Source organism: Pinus tabuliformis, chromosome J (assembly GCF_031772625.1).
Source record: "Pinus tabuliformis cultivar Carrire ecotype Pingquan chromosome J, CPIR1, whole genome shotgun sequence".
Classification (NCBI taxonomy): domain Eukaryota; kingdom Viridiplantae; phylum Streptophyta; class Pinopsida; order Pinales; family Pinaceae; genus Pinus; species Pinus tabuliformis.
In genome coordinates, this window is record NC_142295.1 from 465,497,799 (window position 1) to 465,515,894 (window position 18,096).

Sequence of the window (18,096 nt, forward strand, 5' to 3'; positions counted from 1 at the left end):
AAAATTATTGTTGAATATGAAGAAGTGTTTATTTATGAAAGAGGAGCTGGTGTACTTGGGATTTGTTATCTCAGCTGAAGGATTGAAGATGGATCCAGAAAAGATCAAGGTAATTATGGAGTGGCCTTCACCCAAGAGTATTTTTGAGGTAAGGAGTTTTCATGGTCTTGCTAGTTTTTACAGAAAATTCATTAAGAATTTTAGTAAGATTAATGGACCTATTATTGAGACCATAAAGAAAGATAAACAGCCATTTAAGTGGACTGCTGAAGCAGAAAGAAATTTTCAGCTGTCCAAGAAAAAAATAACTGAAAAGCCTGTTTTGGTTCTTCTTGATTTTAACAAAACTTTTCAAGTTAAGTGTGATGCCAGCGCAAAAGCAATTGGAGGAGTTTTAAGCCAAGAAGATAGACCAATAGCTTATTTCAGTGAAAAGCTAAATGATGCAAAAAGGAAGTATTCTTCTTATGATAAGGAGTTTTACGCAGTTGTGCAGGCACTAAAGAAGTGGAGGCATTATTTAATGTCGAAAGAATTTATTCTTTATTCAGATAACCATGCATTGCAGTTTATAATGCAGCAGCCAAAACTCAGCCAGAGACATGCTAAATGGGTAGAGTATCTTCAAGGCTTTCATTTTGTGTTGAAGCATATAACTGGACAATCAAACAAAGTCGCAGATGCCTTAAGTAGGAGAAGTGTATTGCTGCAAGAAAGTCAAATCCAAGTGTTGGGTTTTGATTTTCTTAAGGAATTATATGAGATCGATTCAGATTTTAAAGAGGCATTTGAGGCTTGTAAAAATCCTGTTTTGGTGGACAGGAGCAAGTGGCTGGATTATTTTATACAAGATGGACTGTTATTTAAGAAAAATCAGTTGTGCATACCCAACTGTTCAATGAGAGAGAATTTAATCAAAGAGAAGCATAGTGGAGGACTTGCAGGACATTTTGGTACAGAGAAGACATTTGAACAGCTCAATAGATTTTATTTCTGGCCGAAAATGAAATCTGAAGTAGAGAAGTATGTAAGAAATTGTAAAGTCTGCCAGTATGCAAAAGGAAGAAGCCAGAACACAGGGTTGTATATTCCATTCCCAATTCCAGATAGGTCTTGGGATATGATAAGTATGGATTTTGAGCTAGGATTTCCAAAGACTCAAAGAGGCTATGATTCAATTATTGTTGTAGTGGACATATTTTCAAAAATGGCACACTTTATTCCATGTTATAAAACTAGTGATGCTTCTCACATTGCTAACTTGTTTTTTAAAGAAATTGTAAGATTACATGGATTGCCCAAAAGCATTGTTTCAGACAGGGATTCAAAGTTCGTTGGACATTTCTAGAGAACACTATGGAAGAAGCTAGGAACTAAGTTAAGTTTCAGTTCTGCCTATCATCCACAAACTGATGGCCAGATTGAAGTTGTGAACAGAAGTTTAGGCAATCTTTTGAGGAGCTTTACTGCAGAACATCCAAAGCAATGGGATCAAGTGTTACAACAAGTTGAATATTCATATAATGACTCACCAAACAGGAGCACGGGACAAAGCCCATTCCATATTGTTTATGGAATGCACCCAAGGGGAATATATGAATTAAGGAATTTGGGAAAAGAAGAAATGAGAAGTGCAGAAGGTGAAGACTTTGCTTCAAGAATGCAGGTGATACATGAACAGGTGAAACAGCAGCTACAGGACAGCAACATTCAATATAAAACCAGAGAAGACATGAGGAGAAGAGAAATGAACTTTGAAGTTGGAGACTTGGTTTTAACACACCTCAGAAAGGAGAGATTTCCAAAGGGAGAGTATAATAAATTAAAATCCAAGAAAATTGGACCATGCAGGATACTGAGGAAATTCTCTGCAAATGCTTATGAGATTGAATTACCACCTGGTGTGGGAATATCACCAATTTTTAATGTTGCAGACTTGTACAAGTATGAGAATGAAGTTGCAGATGATACAGCACAGAATCAAGAGACTCCAGAGATTGACTGGGTAAAACAGTTACCCACAACCAAGGATTTACAGCCAGAAAGAATTCTGGATAAGAAAGTGTATAAAAGGACAAGGGGACGAGAATATTTCCAGTATCTGGTGAAATGGAAGGGACAGCCGATCATTGAAGCTACTTGGATTACAGAGACATTCTACAAAAATTGGGAAAATCTGTAGATGAGCTCATGGACAGGAGCCCATGAAGAATTTTGTCCTCAGGAGTCTGATGCGGGAGCATGTGACTCAGAGGGGAAAAATCTTCCAAATTATTCCAAAAATCCAAAAAATCTACAGGCAAGGGAGTGGGGTCCTTTAGCCTGCAATTTCTATGCTTTCTTAGTTAAAAAAAAATAGAATGAATTCTATTAATAAATCATGCTATTTGTAACAAAGCCTTTCAAGCTTTAAATCATTCTGTAAAGCGTGCTTTTCTTCGTATCGGATAAGGACGAGAGGGCCTATCCTTAGTTATAAATAAAGAGGCAGCGAAGCTCTCATGAGACAGAGGAGAGGAGCGAGTGCCATAGTATTATTTTAAAAAAAAAATACTGTTCTCTCGGTGTCTCTTATTAAATGACTCTGTAATATGCATGTGTAGATTATTGTGTGGTGCCTTAATATTGTTGAATCGGTGACTGGATTCCGCATGCTGCAGTACTGTATATTAACCATTGAAATCACCTTCCCTTTCATTCATGTTTATATAGGCTTTAACTCTTATTTTACAGTTGCGCATATATTCTGGTTATACCAAGAACTCTTGCAAATTTTCATTAAGTGGCTGTAGCTGATTTGAAACTTTATAACTGGAAGTTCTTACCCATATCGGTCCGAGACCATATCGGCGTCGGGAGATCCTTTGGAACTGTTAGTTGTGTGCTCGGTTTACAAAGCCTTTCGGTCCAAAGGGAGCCATAGCGCAACAAGGGCCGAGTTCCGAATCAGGAGCGAAATGATATAAACTGCGATATATACATATTGTCGGGTCCGTCATTTCGGAGGTGGGGAAGTTGTTAATTGAGTCGACCACCGAAAAGCGGAACCTTAAAGGTTGCACATAAGTGTATCGGGTCCGTTGATTCGAAGTAAAGAAGATCTTTGGTTGGGCGATTGCCGACTATTATATATATCGAACCGAAACCAGCATAGAGGGCGGATATATATAGCCATCGGTCCATAATATCCGAGCCTTTGTCCATGGTAAAATCTCGCCTATAACCATCGCCGATGTCAAAGAGGAAAGGAAGAATATAACGTGGTTATATATATATTGTGTTGCGTAAGTCCTCCAATTAGATATTCTTTTAAGAACTCCCTTGAAGCCACTGTTTGTTAATAAAGCATGATAGTGGCTTTTTTTTAAGAAATGAAATATCAGTTTAATGATGGATGCGCCCGAAGAAGAAGAAAGGGAAGTTGATCAAGACATAGAAGAGCTTGCTGGCAGATTAGGGAGATTATCTCTAATGCCTGCACCCTCTCCATCAAAGTACTACCTCTAATGCGATACACAACGCGTCGACATGCACGTGGAACTCCACGTCCCATTTTGGAAAGATCAAGATAGGGGCAGATACCATTTTTTCCTTCAGTAATTCCAAGCTTTTGTTACATTCCTCGTTCCATCAATACATGGCATCCTTTTTTAATAATTATTCTATTGGAGCCGTGATCTGGGCGTAACCTTTTATGAACTTCCAATAGTACCCTGTGTGTTCCAATGTAGCGCGGAGCTGTTTGACACTGTGCAGTGCTTGCAGACCTAATATGATAGCCATCTTTGCCAGATCCACCATCAGGCCTTGCCTACAAACTACGTGACCCAGCAAGTTTCCGAAAGGAACAAGGAATGTACACTTCTTTAGATTGAGCACAATCTGGTGTCGATGGCAGGTATCCATCATTAACCGTAATCTCTCAGTATGTTTCTTAACCAGGCCAAAGACGATCCAATTGTTAAGATAGACTTCCAAGAATTTATGTATAAATTCCTTGAATGCATCTACCACAATGCGGGAAAATATTGCCAACGCGTTCTTCAGCCAAAATGGCATCACCGTATACTGAAAACAACCCTATTCTGTAGCAAACGTTGTCTTGCTTTGATCCTCCGGCGTGATCTTGATTCGATGGTATCCAGAGAACCCATCCGTAAAGGAATACGCTTCCTGCCTGCCCACATTTTCTAATACTTCATCGGTAAAAGGTGTGGGAAATGGATCGTTAACACAAGCATCATTGAATTTCTATAGATCCACACAAATGTGGATCTCACCCTTCTGTTTCTTCTCCTGTACCACCATCGGACTTACCCAATCAGACTCCTCGACTGGTTCAATGATCCCAGCTACTAGCATCTTGTCTAGTTCTTTTCATACTTTTTCTTTATATTTTGGATTCAATCAGTAAGGTCGCTGCTTTACTGGTTTCACGTCAGGCTTCAAAGTTATCTTCAGCATTCCTAGTTCGCCTCGAATCCTTTTCAGCTCCGTAATCTTGGTAGGGAAGAGGTCTCGATACTCCTGGAGCAGCTCGACGACCTTTTCCACTACAGCGTCATCCCAGTAATCTCCAAACGTAGCATACTTCAGTTCTTCCTCTGTTCTGATATTCACTTGCTTCGCTTTTAATGGCGTTGCGACATCTGGATCTTCTATTTTAGGGCCGCACACTTCTTTACTTCCTTCGGATTCTGGTATATTGATGTCGCGTGGATCATCTTCATCACCTTTTGCTTTTACATTGTAACATTCCAGGGCGTGGCTTACCTGTCGCGACCAGTCTGGTTGCATGAGTTCTTCTAGTTCTAGCGGCATTGTGAAGATTGCGGTCTTTACTAGTTTTAATGCGTCATCCACTGTATCTATCCATTGATCCTCAAAAAGAAATTTTGACAAAAACCCTTCGCACAAGATATCCCACTCCTCTGTGCCATATCAAAGCTCTATTTCAGTATACCAATTCCTTGGGATGACATCCAAGGTATGATAAAATAGGTGTACCCATTCTGGTTATGGTTCCTCACCATAGGCTTTGGTCCATTTGCTCAGGTGTATGTGCGGATTCTCTCGTCCATCATATTTCTCTGTTAGTTGGAGCACTGGCTTCCCAAATCGTATCTGCAGCATGCACTTACAGCTTCGCTAATCTGTGAAGGTTCCTTCATGGGTACCCCACCATCACACTGATGTCACGCCCAATGCCCATTTGAGTGCATCAAATCACTGGTATTCTAGTACTACGCTCAAACTTCTCCAGGAATTCATTTACTATTGTGAGCCTGTCATACACCGGCAGCTCGCAGTCATGAGCTTTAACGCAATACATGGATTTTGTAAGCATATTGCATCTTAAAGTAGTTTCCCCGTTCATTCTATTCTGCCATTTCGCGTCTTCTTCCTCCGAATCATCGGTGTATGGTTCCGTGTAACCCTGTGAAATTCTTCGTTCCCCCATTACCTTACCCTTTATTGGCCTTTGTGCAGCAATTTGGTAGCTGCAATCCAATGCTTCGTCCTGCTCGTCGTCGCGCACAAGTTCCGTGTAGTGGGCTCCCTCGGTTGGATCTAGCGGAACAACTATGCAGAGTGACTTTTTCTCAAATATCATCTTCCTGTGCTTGAAATTAGTAATCCCATTCATGTTGATGGCCCAATCTATTCCCAACAACGCGAGGTACGAGCTTTTCTTGTCCACTATCTCAATAACTTCAAAATTTGTTCTAGTGCTCGCACCATCCATGTCTACCGTGTTTCCTTGTAGCCTGCCCATGTGCAAGATATTCTATTGATTTTCCATCCGTAATTGGATTGGAGACCATTGGAGTGGGGGCTTGCCAATACGCTCCCACGTCTGCTTAGGCAAGACATTTGCATCCAAGCTGAGGTCCAGAATGACCTGATCCATCTCATAGTCACCAATCTACATTGTTAATCACATTTCTTATTCGGTTCGCAACATATGGCTCCCCATTCGTCAGACTATGCGTGGTTCTCCCCACCCTGCATATCTATTAATTACCTCCTATAGTCCTTTCACTACCCTATTGTCGTGAAGTAACTTCATGCAGGTTTCTAAAAAGGTTGTCAACATTGAGGGACCTTTGTACGGCTCAGACTGATCCCCTTCTAAGGTTTCATCACCCCTTAGTACCATATTTACTTTAGATTCTTCATCACGCGGTTCGGTCGTAGGAGGTGTTGTCCTTTTTTCACGAATCTGTGCTAGCAGCATAGGGCAATCTAGCAGTTCATGGTCTAATTGCTCGCAATAGGGACATGATATTTGAGTTGGATTTGTGAAATCCCACGCGCAATGTCTTGGTCCTCCACAATTGTAACAAATTAGCTGTCCTCGACCCCTTCCTGGTCCCATTCCGCCCCGTCCTTGACCTCGTCCTTGGAATCCACCACGCACAAACGTTGCACTTGGGTTTTGACCTCGCCCCTTAGTCTGCATTTGGTAGGCAGATGCTTGATCTACCAACATCTGGCAATCCCTTTCCTCATGACCCACCGATCTACAAAAGTTGCAAAAGAGCTGCTGGGGGGTCTAATTATATTTCGGCAACAGGTGGCAATTATCTGTGTTGTGTTTTCCTCCTACTTGACAGATTGCGCACCAGAGCGGGGCGATCCCTGCCTGTGCCTCTGGTCGCAATGGTGTTGGTCCCCCCATGACCACAAGATTCACCGTGACTGGACAATGGTCTTTATCATGTCCCTGGCCCCTACACTTGATGCACCAAACTTCTTCCTAAACTTCTGGCGCCTGGTCTTGTTTTAACTTCTATATTTCCAAACACAAATTTTGGACCTGCGCTTGGATTTGCTGAACTCCCAACCCTGGGTCCTATATCGGGGTTTCGTACAGCTGCATTGCTGCCTCCAGCACTTCTGCTTGGGTTGAGATCATTTGCTGTGACAAAGCCAATTTTAGATATGACATTAGTGATGCAATGAACCAACCGCAGTGTTGTGCATCTGTCAGGGTCATGTTGGCCTCGCGAATAGTGTTTTTTGACCTTTGATCCAGATCCCATGGGGTCTCACCAGGCATCATTGTGATCTCTTTGAATCTGATGACCGACTGTGATTCCAATTTTGGCCGGCTGAACTCCTTTTTTAATTCTGTGTGGATGTCCGCTATCCCCAACGTTGGGTTGATGCCTAAATACTTCATATACCATGTTAGTACTCGGTCCTACAGTGTGCTGACTAAGATGGCTTTCTTGATATTATCATCCGTGATCTGCTACGCGTTCCATACTGAATTCAATACAAACCAAAACTTTTCCAGATCTTCACTGCCTGCTCCTTTGAATACTGGTAATTGGATGGCGCTCGCCATTACTATTGTCCTGATCTTTCATCGCTCTTTTCTCTAGAGTCCCCGCCTTTCACACCAGACACCCCTTAGGCAAATCCTGATCCTAGAAATGGAACCATTTGTTGGCTTATTTGGTCTTGACCTAGGTTCAAAAGAATTATTTAGTCGAACAAATCCCGCAGCTACCAGCCCTTTCGGCAACAGCCCGCGAAGCACGGACTGAGGTCTCACCCAAGGTAGCATAGAAGGGTGATGGAACCAGGTTTCTGCACCTTGGGGATGTCTTGGATGTGGGTTGGGGCTCATGCGTTGTTCTGCAACCTTGCGGTGCGCCAGATACGCGCAGATCAGACTATACTAATCGTGCTTAGTACAGATTGAGTCACTTATCACTGGTTTGATCTAGTCAAAGCAGTCTTTAAGCAAACATTTATTACTTTTGATTAATTCGTGCATCAAGATTAACCTAGTTCACATGTATTTAATCATAGCAAATGCAGAAATCACAGTAGTTCATTTATCATAAAACAGTGAAGATGCAATTAGCATAGAATTCAGAAGAAACTTATCTTTATTATCAATTTTCACCAATACATCTAGATCCACCCTGCGCACTCAGCTGCAGGGGTCCGCGCACACAACTGTGGACTTTCCAAGATTTTGCGCACATAGCTACAGAGCCTCTACCTTCTACCCTACTCCCTCGACTCGGACTTATAGACACTTTCAAGCTATTGCCTTTAAGGACCCATTACATTCCATCTTTTTAAAAGAACTACTTTCCCTCATAGAGCCCCGCTCTATTTATACTTTCCCTTGGCCCACGATCCCTCCACGGGCCAACTCTATTACTATTTCTTTACATTATTTTTGGGCGGACTACCCTTTGACTCAACCTACTATAGTTCGCGCTCCGCGCTTTCCGCAGAGTCTTTTACCCTAATATTACCCACAATTCTGGGCTTCGCACCCCATACTCATTCTGTGGGGCTTGCGCTACCCAACAAATGGTTCATCTATCATCTTCAAGGAGTTGAGCTTCCTTATAGCTACTAGCACATGCCTTATATTCATAGATTTCTACCTTATATTCTTCAAAGAGCCATATAAGCCTTTTCAATATCAATTTTGCTAGCATGCTTGTCTAGGCTATCAAAAATGCCATCCACACAATGCATGTGTTCCATGATCAAACCACACATTTTTAGGTACATCAACATCATGCAAAAAATTATTTCAACTACTATATTTTCATACTTTGCTTATACTTTTGCAATACTCCTTTCCAAGGAGTGAAATCATATCTCAAACAAATCATTAGTATTGGACTTGCCAAATCATAATGGCCTCAAGTCAAAGTGTGAGGATTATTTATATCAAATTTTGCTAGTAGCTCCCTCTAAAGTCAAAAATCCTTTGTATGGTCTATCTCATATTGAAACAAAGTTTATCTTCATGATATTCAGTTTTTCAGTTATCATTTAGGAGAAAACCAATTAGCAAACTTCTTATTTCATTCTTAAGGGTCTTTATAAATCCCTCTTTCCAACTGAGGTGAGTAAACTTCTTCTCCTCTAGTCGATTTACTTGATAACAAGTTCTCTTCTTCTTCATCTTCATGCTTTTCCACATTATTTTACCTTATACTTTTCACCTACAACCCTTTGAAGAGGGTTAGCTCCCTCTTAATCTTGGACTTGTTCACCACCCTTGTCTCTATGTCATACTTGTCAAACTCAAAAAACTAGATTCTTTTTACAGTAGAAGCAACTAGTCAGGATTTCTTTTTCTAGGGGTTCTCCTTTTATCCTGTACTTTTCTAGGGTTTACAAATGCTATATGCCAACACTTGTTACTTACAAACTATAAATTTCTACAAACACACAAAAGAGTTAGTTGCAAAACCCTAATAGTTGACTTTCTTTTTATTCTATCTTTTATATGCAAATAACTACTTGGCATATTCACCATCTCTTGTATGTTATGGTCTCTAATGTAAATATATGTATATGCAAACCCTTTTTCTCTCTGTTAAATGATCGTCATGCATAAAAAAATAGTACATACCTCTTCAACCTTACCTTGTCTCTTCACAGGTCGAATCCTTTTGCAACTAAGTTTGTCATCTTCTTTCAATAGAGGTGCTTCATATATTTGGTTATCAGTTATTGTCAATCAAGATTGTTGTCTTCCTCTTAACAATGTTATTGTTTCATGATATCAACGAATACTTCTATGGTCACTTCCATCATGGTTATGTAAATATCTATCATTCCTCCAGATCCAAGTCAAATAGATACAAGCATTGTAGTAGCAAGCCACATATAAATGTGTGTTATGGAAGATGTGTTTGAGCCACTTATGAAACTCAAAATTGATTCCATACAAATCATATAGATATAATTTCACCAATAAATGCTATAAAATTTTGTGGTGCCACCTCCATTCTTTAAAATATTTTCACTTCAAATATTTGATACGAGTATCCACAGAGAAAAATATGCGATATTTTAGAACTATATGATCTGGCAGAGAAATTTTGGATCATATTATCTCTTTAGGTCGGCTTCACAAATACGACTACTTTATTAAAGCCGCACAATAAGATAATTATCAAATGACCATTCACCAATACCACTGAGCCTTTGGTGTAAGTACTTCAAGTCTAATTACATAATATAGGTCACTATGAGCCAAGGTGATCACAAATGAAGCCATCATTGGATTCATATGCATACTCGAGGAACATTGTGTGAGCCATGTGAGCTAATCTAACACTGTAATGTACTACCATTGTAGTGTTGGAAGTACTACACACCTACATGCAGACTCTTAGTTAGAGCATGGGACTACATGCAAGATTCCTTCTACATGATTTACTCCTTGATTTTTTCCTTCTTTAACTCCGCAACTGGTTAGTTCTTCTGCATGATTTACTCCCTAATTTGCTCCTTGTTTAACTCAGCAACTGGTTAGTTCTTCTGCATGATTTACTCCCTAATTTGCTCCTTCTTTCACTCCGCAACTAGCTAGTTCTCTCTGGAACTTGTTGTAGATGTTGAGTCTTCTCATTGATCACCACTATGGTGCATTACCTTGGGATATTCACCCAGTAATGCTATATCATGAGCATTGTAACCTATTTTCTAATGAATCATTTTTTTGTTCTTTCGATTTTCTTTTAGTGTTTTTTCTCTGTAAAGCTGTGTGTTCAACCTTTACTAGCTAGATTCATCTGTGCAGGTTTTCTAACACATTTACATGGTATCAGAGCCCACAGGTTGCTAGATAAAAGGCACACCAGTTCTTTATTTTGCAGGTATTATAGCTTGGAGATCGAAGATTGACAGAAAAATGGAGTTTCCCAAAGCATCGATCCTAACACCATACAACTATCATGAATGGAAGGACCAAATGGCTCGATACCTTCGTCAAAAGGAGTTGTACAGGATTACCATGGCTGTAGAAGTGGAACCCACTTCAGCCATAGAGAAATCCAAGTACCTCAACCGTATGGATGAGGCCCATGGATCCATATGCATGTGCATCTCTCTAGAGTTGCAGTTTCATCTATCTACCTGCAATACTCCCAATGAGATTTGGAAAAAGGTTGAAGAACTCTACAGGAAACAGGATGATATGAAAGGACATCTGCTCGAAGTGGATCTACTGTCATTGGATCCACGGAACTATGACAGAATTCAAGACTTCTTCACCAAATATAATGATCTATTGCTGCAACTCAAGGGTTGTGGAATTGACAAATCCAAGGAGGAGAGTCACCAAGTTCTCTCTATTATGTCAAAGCTCAGACCGGAATACTCCGTCTTTGTGTCTACATTTCATTCAGTAAGGCTCACAACAGGTAAATCTTACACTATGCCTTCTCTCAAAGAGTTCATGGAGTCCCTTACTTTTGAGCAAGATAAACTCATTGGCATGGGGAAAATCAAACCTCCAAAAGCACATGCACTTGCTATGCATGATGGCAGCCACAATAAAAATCACAAATCTGATTCAAATCAGAAAAATCAGTAGCAAAAAGACAACGGAAAAGCGCATTCCCATCCAAAGAAGGAAGGATACACCAAGCCCTTGAATGACTCCTCCAGCTCGAGAAATGAGAAAGGGAAGAAAGGAAACAGATGCACCTATTGTCAAAGAGGATTCCATCCAGAATCCTCTTGCATGAAGAAACAAATTGACCAAATGGCAGAAATCCTTCAGAAGCACAACTTTTGGGACCACATCCCTCAAGGCGCCAAGAAGAAAATTGAGGATCCGCCACACGGGAAAGGTAACAATTTTCATGCTTTAATTGCAATTAATTCTTCCCCTGATGCATGGATTATAGATTCTGGTGCATCACACCATATGGCTACTGCAAAGGAAGTCTATTCCTCTTTGGATGCATGCAAAGGACCTCCCATCCTCATGGGATATGACTCACCTATTGAGGTCACCGGAAAAGGTAGAGTGGAACTTTTACACGGAAGCTTTGAAGATGTGCTTCATGTTCCAAAACTTTCAGTAAACCTACTTTCAGTTTATCATATCACTCATTCCGGCACTGGAAAGAGAGTGGAATTCACTCCAGATGCAGTGAACATATATGAGCAACATAGCAGCTCCAAAATTGCAATCGGTGAGGTAAACAATGGAGCCAGACTGTATACATTTTCTGAATTTATTGAATCTGAATCCTCCTTATTGCTTACACATGCTGATGATAGTAGTAAGCTTTGGCATGAGAGGTTTTTTCACTTAAATTACAGGTATATGCAGCAGCTAAGCAAGCATGAGATGGTGGAAGGCTTGCCAAATATCAGTTTCTCCAATGACGTTTGTGAAGGGTGTGTCCTTGGCAAACATCCTAGAGAAAATTTTGACACTGGCAAGACTCACAGAGCATCCTCTCCTCTAGATCTGATCCATAGTGATCTCATGGGGCCTTTTCCTCATCCTTCCATCAACAAAGAAAGGTATGTGCTTACATTGATTGATGATTTCTCACAGTATACTTGGGTGTATCTTCTCAGGAACAACTCTGAAGTTTTTGCACACTTTGAAGATTTCAAAGCACTAGATGAGACACAGTCAGAGAGAAAGATCAAAGCCCTCTGTACAGACAATGGGGGGAATATGTTAACACAGCACTTCAAAACCTTTTCCTTGAGTCCAGCATATAGTTGCAGTACACAGTTCCATAAACTCCGCAACAAAACGGAGTCGCTGAGAGAAATAATCGATCTCTCAAAGAGATGGCTTCCTGCATGTTGCATGCTAAGTCACTGCCTCATAAGCTATGAGCTGAAGCACTTAATTGTACTAACTACATCCAGAACAGATCTCCTCATAGGTCTGTCAAAAATCAAACCCCCTTTGAGGCTTGGAGTGGCACTATACCAGAGGTCACCCAATTCCGTGTTTTCGGCTCCCGAGCATGGGCCAGGATCCCCTCTGAAAAGAGGAAAGCTCTTGATCCACAGAGCATTGAGTGCATCTTTGTTGGATACCCTGATGGTGTGAAGGGATACCGACTCCTGATTTCCTCTACGGACAAGCTCATCATTGAGTGAAGTGTCAAATTTGAGGAAAGTCTCTCGCATGCACCTCAATTGCCGCATGTAGACACCTTTTATCTACCTCATGTCCGAGATGATGACTCAGTACACTCAGATGCAGATACAGAGCATGCAGATGCAGAGACAGAGTCTTCAAATACAAATCCAGTGCATGCATATGATGATCCACATCCAAGCCTAGATCAGGCTTCCAGCAATGAATCAAATTCCCCTATCATAAATCAAAGAACAAGGAGCTTACGTGAGATATATGCACAAGACCACCCAGCTGCTAGAAATGGTCTTGTGGGGGATAATTTTGATCTGCAGAGGACTAGCTCAAAGTTTATTGAGCCTCCTCTTGTCCTCACTGCCACTGAACCATCGCCATCCTGGCATTGTCATTTGGTTCAGTCTTCTGATCCACAGTCTTATGCTGAGGCTGTTGGGCATCCATCCTGGGAGTCCGCCATGGAGGAGGAGTATAACTCCCTCCTCGAGAACCAGACCTGAGATTTGTTCCCCCTTCCTTCAGGAAGGAAACTTGTCCGATGCAAATGGGTCTACAAGACCAAGAGTGCTGCAGATGGGCAAATCACTCGACAGAAAGCAAGCGTAGTAGCTAAAGGCTTCCAACAAGTGCATGGCATTGATTATGACAAGACCTTTGCTCCAGTAGCAAAGATGGATTCCATACACCTTACACTTGCTATTGCGGCTACCCAGGGATGGGAAGTACATTAGTTGGATGTGAAGAATGCCTTTCTTCACGGAGACCTATCAGAGGAGATTTACATGGAGCAGCCACATGGTTTCATTCAAGATTCATCTTTGGTCTGCAGACTTAAGAAATATCTCTACAGCCTTAAGCAGACCCCGAGAGCTTGGTATGCGAAGATGGATTCTTTTCTCTTATCACAAAACTTTGAAAGATGTAAGTCTGATCTGAATGTTTACATGCTCAGGACACATGATTCTCTTCTTATCTTAGTTTTGTATGTGGATGATCTCCTGATCACTGGCAGCTCGGTTTTAGCCATTGCTGCAGTCAAGAGGGCCTTGCATGATAGGTTCTTGATGACAGACATGGGTCCATTACACTTCTTTCTTGGTCTTGAGATCATTCAGGATGCCACAGGCATCAAACTCTCTCAGGCTAAGTATGCACGGGATCTCCTTGAGAGATTTCACATGACTAACTACAAGCCAGCACTGACTCCTTTTCTGTCTGGGGTCTGCCTTGAGGATGGAGGTGACACTCCATTAGTTGACAACACTCTCTACCGACAGCTAGTGGGGAGCTTATTGTACCTCACCCACTCTAGACCAGATCTCTCATATGCAGCAGGGGCAGTTTCCAGATACATGCAGGAGCCACATGAGCTACACTGGAATGCTACCAAGCGCATCGTCCAATATGTGCAGGGCACCATCACCTTCGGGATTCACTATGTAGTAGGCATTGCATTGAATCTCCTTGACTTCACTGATTCTAATTGGGCGGGCAACAATATTGATCACAAGTCCACCTCTGGATATTCACTCAGTCTAGGGTCTAGCCCTATCTGTTGGTCGAGCAAGAAGCAGGCTGCTATTGCTCTCTCTTCAGCCGATGCCAAGTACAGAGGAGTAGTCAACATCACCATTCAGGCTCTGTGGCTACAACACTTCCTCACTGAGTTGGGCATCTAGTTCCTTCAGCCCATTGTCATCTGGTGTGACAACCAGATCACTCTCAAATTTTGCAGGGATCCAGTATAGTGGCAGCAGACGAAGCACATAGAGATCCATATGCACTACATCAGAGACTTAGTACATGATCGGGTCATTGATTTACAGTTCTGTCCTTCAGTAGAACAAACTGCAGACATCTTCACCAAGACATTCACTGAGTAGAAGTTTCGCTCTCTGCGCGATCGTCTTGGAGTGAAGGACACAGTTGCTTAGCAACTGTATTTTCTTCCTCTTTTCTTTTGATTACATTGTATTTTGAGGGGGGGTTTTCCCACGAGGTTTTCCCTCTTTCCTCAATTTTAGTACAAGTTGCACTGTATTTTGGGTGACCTTTGGCCTTAGTTGCCAGGGCCCATTTTCTATTTTTCCCCATAGTGGTGTTCAAGGGGGGTGTTGAAAGTACTACACACCTACATGTGAACTCTTAGTTAGAGCATGGTACTACATGCAAGATTCCTTCTACATGATTTACTCCTTGATTTTTTCCTTCTTTAACTCCGCAATTGGTTAGTTCTTCTACATGATTTACTCCCTGATTTGCTTCTTCTCTAACTCTGCAACTGGTTAGTTCTTCTGCATGATTTACTCCCTGATTTGCTCATTCTTTCACTCCGAAACTAGCTCGTTCTCTCTGAAACTTGTTGTAGGTGTTGAGTATTCTCATTGATCACCACTATGGTGTATTACCTTGGGATCTTCACCCAGTAATGCTATATCATGAGCATTGTAACCTATTTTCTAATGAATCATTTTTTTGTTCTTTCGATTTTCTTTTAGTGTTTTTGATCTGCAAAGCTGTGTGTTCAACCTTTACTAGCTAAATTCATCTATGCAAGTCTTCTAACACATTTACATGTAGAGGTGGCAATACATTAACGTGATCCATCATAAAATTCAATTCACAAAGAATCGTGAGTGAGCGCCAAATGAAGTCCGAGGCACAAAAGTGTGATCTCACTTAATGTTACGTGCCATTGCTTAAATATGTGAGCCTCATAGTTTACTGTAATGCATGTCTTAAAGAATATCGAGCCACAGAATGAGTCACAAGCCACATAGCGAGCCACTATTGAACGTGAGAGTTAAAGGTCCATGTTGAACCACAGAGACTAATATATAAACTATTCACGGTGTGGGTGTCCTGTGATTAAGTGTGAGTCAAATATAATAAAAGTGATCCTCAGGATATATATATATATATATATATATATATATATATATATATATATATATATATATATATATATATCGCATATAACATATCACGGCGTGAGTCTCCCATGATTAAGTGCGAGTCAAATATAATAAAAGTGATGCATAATAGAGCCGTTTAGTAATTCAATGCAATGCTATAGGGGTATGATCGAAGCCATGTGGGGCATTGTTTGATTTGATACAATGATGCCACAATGAATATAACAAGCTTCACAGTAAAGTATAATCATTGTGTATATGGGTAGATATATGCAAGCCATAAAACGAGTTCTCTGTGATGTAAATACCATTCGCTAAGTGCGGTATTAGAGTTTTGTGTGAGCCATAGGTCATATGAGCCATAACAAACCATGAACCAATGTAATTTCAGAGAATTACAAACCATAGAATAAATACATATGCATGTGAGCCACGAATTATAGTGCGACTCCTCTAAATTTATATTGGGATGCCACAGAGAAAGTGAATTCCGCCGGAAACAAAGGTGAACCATATAATAATCCAAGCCACTTAAAATAATGTGAGTCACAGTAAGTATGATGTGGGCCTCTGAAATAGCGAGCCATAGAACTTATGTGAACAAACCACAGAAGAAATGTGCATCAGGCCACATAGAATAGTCGAGCTGCAGAGGAGACACATGTGTTGTCACAATAATCAACCAAAAGTACTATAATTTAATTTCATACCATAGTACAGATGATGCCATACAATTTGATGACATTCGAAGCCAACCTGTAGTGAGCCACTTAAACAAGCCATAGAGAAGTCGATGAGGAAATCCATCTAATAAAACTGCAGAGAGATCTGCAAAGCCAACAGAGTGCGACCTTCAGGCTGTCATATTTCAAACATAGCTCTGATTTCTCAACAGGGCAACATATTAGGGATGATTTATCTTTGCATGATAATTATTTGTGAGGTTTGTTGGAAGTTTATTATTTTTTATTATGTTTTTCTCATCAAACATTACAAAATGTAAATATAAAGATCACAAGAAAACAATCAACACAAGATATAGACTCTAAGCCAAGGAAAGGACCCTCTAAGGGAAAAACCTCTAAAAATTATCTTTTTATAGAATCAGATCAAAGTGAGATATCCAAAACCCATGACCACATAAAGACTTCAACCCTCTAATTTTCAAGTTAAACCCTCTTTCTACACAACAAATACATCAATAACAAGAGACCAAGAACATGTACAACATCAGAAATAATCCTTCGATAAGACATGTATCAAGGAAGATCTTCCACAAATCCAAACCCTTCTTTTTCTTGTCAACTTTAGACTTCAACCCTCCTTCCTTTTGTGTTATTTCAAAACAGATCAAGTGAATTACATGTGTCCAAATGAGCTCAACTCACCCTCTATTTATACTATCTATAGGGATTCGAATAAATATGTCCTTTGGGATAGGGCTGACTTGGCACCTTGAGGGTTCTTTGACTCAAAGTACAACTTTAAAATTTATTTTTCTTAGCTATAAATAATCCTTTTGACTTTGACCAATACAAATAATAAGGAGCATGAAGAACTGCTTCAATAAAATAGTAATTTGACTTAGAATGAAACTCATATTTGAATTTTTTTTCTTCTTTTGATTTTTACATAAAATATACAATGACATAAGTACATAGATCATTATGAAGACTGAACCTAGTTACATTTTCTAACAATATTATGGTGCCTAATCAACAATAATTAATAAATTTAATATTCCTCAAACTCAAAAAAATACTTTCACCAACTCTAGGCTATATCATGCATAGGTTTCGTTATCGAGAATATGGGTCTTTGGAAAAATCCCCTTAGGAAAATTTCTAAATGTCCAAATATCCAAAACATCCCCACTTTTATACTAACAGGACTATCACGCTCTAGATGTCTAGATAATTGGGTATTTACATATCTAAAACATCACAAGCTTCCTAACACCTTTTCATGAATATCCTAAATTTCATTGAATTATTTATGGTCAAAACTTTCACTCCCTTCCCAATTCCACCTCCTTCAACCCACTCTTCTCACTAGCCCTCATTCACAACCCCGTATCTAACCCATGTGTTTAGGGAATGGGGATTAACACTCCAATTCCCATTTTTTCAGGGAATCCCTAAAAATTTAAGGGATTTCATGCTTTTGATATATTTTTCTAGCTTTATTTTGAGGATGAAAAAGACTCAAATAGGTAAAAACCCGCCCAAAATACTTTTGAAGCTATAGAGGTATTCACCATGCTATGAAGGA